A 3,360-nucleotide genomic window follows, 5' to 3' on the forward strand; every position below is an offset into this window, starting at 1 on the left:
AGCCCACGCACCACAACGAAGAGTAGCCCCTGCTCACCGCAACTAGAGAAAGCCTACGTGTAGCAACAAAGACCCAACGCGGCCAAAAATAAATAAATAAATTAATTAATTAATTAATTTAAAAAAAGATTAATAGCTCCCACACCTGTTAATACACTCTCTGTAACACACCCAGTGCTGCAATAGTAGAGCAATAGTTTTCAAAATGATGTTCTTTATATAGGGGCAGTCCTATCCCATGAAAATTCTCCAGACAGATGCCCTGAGTTGCTTTCTGGTCCCTCCTCTCCACTCAGCCAGGAGGGCCCTGCTTTTATCTTTTTTTACAGATGAGAGTTCCATCCAACAGGACATCTCTACCGCTTAAAATGAAACCACTGATGTAGACATGTGCTGTTCTAGCAGAGCAGCCGTTCTACTTCTTGTTGAGTATTTTCTGGAGAGATTGGAACAGATACGTGGTCTCACCACACGATGGACAGCATGTGAGCCAATTTAATTAGAATCTCAAAGAACAGGGCCCCTCAGCTGACATCTGGGTTTTATATACATGTGCACGTGTATGTGCACACACACACCTGATTAGGCACCCAATAAGTAAAATACATCTTTATTTATCTGTAAATAAATGTAACGTCTATCATAAATCCACATTTCTGTCTAAACGCAGAAAATTTGATGAAATTTTCCCAAGTGGATAGTAAAATTATTGCTCAGCTATTTTAGTTTCAAACTCAGACAATTTTAAGATTCTGCCTTTCTCTATTTTCTCCCCTGAATGATATTTAAATTCTGAAGAGGGCTTGGCAGGGATGTGCATGTGTGTGTGTGTGCATGTGTGTGTGGTCAATAGGCATTCTTTATTCTCTACTGGCATCAGCTGCTATTTAAATTGTCTTGCCTACCCTTTGGAAATAGGCCCTTATGCTCCTTACTTCTGCTACTGCCTGAGGTCCTAGCATGGTTCAAGCTTCTCAGAGTCCACTGGTGTTCTCAGCCACTTCCAAGACCCCTTGGGGCTGCACACTTTCAGCTGTCACCATATTACTGGAAGCCTGAAAGAAACTCAGGTATCTCATGCTTTCTCATGCCTTAACTTTATTTTATTCCTCTCTTGCCACTGTCCTATGAAACACATACGCAAGGCTCTGCCACCCTGAATTCTCAAATGGGAATCAGGCATTACTCCACTCTGTCCAGGCCTGTTATTTAGCCAGCATGCACCAGAATAATCAGTTGGTTTGATTGTGTATCTCTTCTAATTGGCCAATCTTTGTGCTATGTTAAATACTTAGAATGATGACTATACTCTCAAATCTCCGAAATGATAGAAAGTTCAGTCACTTCTTCTCTCTCTTAGATGTTGTTCTGATGGGGACAGGAGCTGAAGTCTTATGCCCATATTCCACTGTTGCTTTTTCTTCAAGGTAACATTTTCCCCTAGCCTAGATAACCTTTATCTGGTCTCCAGGATAGGGCACTCTGACTCGGTCTGAATTCTCTTCCTATTCTATTGTTTATAGCACAAACTTTATGCCCAGTTTCCTTTGGGGCTTGGCCTCTTGCAGCTCAAAAGAAACTAGAATATCTATACACTTGACTTTATAGATTACCTTCTTTGCAGTGAGGTTGAAATTTTATTTTTAGACATTCAAAAGCTGAGCACTGACTGCTTATTTTCTTTTTGTATTCTTGGTATAAAACCTCACATCTTCTCTGAAGCAGTGCTTGCTACTGACTGAATAGGAGAGGATGTTGGACCCTGGCTAATATCTCAAAATTTTATCCTGCTACACCCGTAAGAGTGATGGGCCTACCCAGTCCTTTCTTTTTTCAAACATGGAAGAAGGCCAAGAAATTAGAGAGAAGCAACTGGCCATGGTACCCTTCAAACTCATGTTAATGGTAGAGTACTTTGTGATGTAACCCAGAGTCATGAGTAAATGGTTCTTATACCATAATAAAGAGTCAACAACAGAAGGATGGGTTTCTTATGTAGACTCAATGAAGGGTTCTGGTAGGGAGGTAATCCTAGGAGTTCTCTGATGTTCTTTTGGGCACAAAATTATTTTGCAATTCCAAATAGAATCCCAGCACCCCTTACTCCCCACCCCAATTTCACACAGAACAATGAGAACTGGGTTCATCTTTTCTCAGAACCCAGCATGTTTCTTTTCATTTTACAGAAATTGAATCATATATTATAAACTTTGCTTATTAACTCTACAAAATAGGCTGTGAGCAGACCTAGTTATGGAGAGCCACTGAATACACATAAGTGGAAGACTCTCACCGTGCAGGTGCAGAATAAAGTAAATCACAAAAGTCTGTCATAATAAGAATCTCTGGACCTAGAACCTGGACATAGCCAGGTAGCACGATTGCTAAGTATTACCTTACATGGTAGAATAAATTGTTTCTGGGGATTGAAATGGCCTGGAAAGCATAAAAGGAATTAAGTCTGACCACTGTTTGCCCTGGGCCTCTCAGACTTGTCAGATTTCTCACCTGCTCAAGCTGCTGACCACTGCCTTATCCCTGGGGGAAGAAGAGGAACACCAGAGGCTATGCTTGGTCAGAGGCATCCTTGTCAATATTGTTCTCATACCCTTTTGACGTTGGATACAGCTTGTGAATAGAATTCATTGTGCCTATGAGTTCTATTTCTGTCATTTTTGAACCCAGTTACAGTCTTCTCAAATCTGGGCGAAAGATACTGTTACCTTGGGCAAATTGCTTAGTCTATCTAAGCCTCAGTTTCCTCATCTATAAAATGGATAATAAAGATAGTTTCCTTATAACATTTTTTTGTGTGAAATTACATGAAAAAAATTCATTAGGGTCCTTAGCAAAGGGTGAGGACAGAGAAAGTACTTTGTTAGCTACTATTATTAATGTTATTAATCTGTCATTTACCACAGGGAAATTGATATATTTCTATGTCAATAACTATTCATTGGCATAATTTTTTAATGATTAGATAATCTTCCATTTTATGAGAGTCCTACAGTTTATTAACTAGTCAAATATTGGGGGTCATTTAGTTTGTGTTTATTTGTTTGGCTATTATCCTTTCAGGTAAAGTTAGCTGATTAAATGCATGTGTCTACATGCACTCCCTCCCCAAACCCCTCAAAAACTACAGGGAAGGGATTTTTTTAAGGCATAAACTCATTGTAATGACAACATGAGTGGAAGCAATAGCAATAAAATTATGGAAGCAGAAAAGCAAATACTTTGGCGGACCCAAGAAAATTGAATCTTAAGCCAGCAGCAGGGAAAACTAAGAACTAACCCTTTCTACATCTCAGAATTCCCCTAAGGCTTGGGAATTGATGGCACCAAACGGCTCTGGAAGCT

Source organism: Hyperoodon ampullatus (genome assembly GCF_949752795.1).
Source record: "Hyperoodon ampullatus genome assembly, chromosome: 4".
NCBI classification, from domain to species: domain Eukaryota; kingdom Metazoa; phylum Chordata; class Mammalia; order Artiodactyla; family Ziphiidae; genus Hyperoodon; species Hyperoodon ampullatus.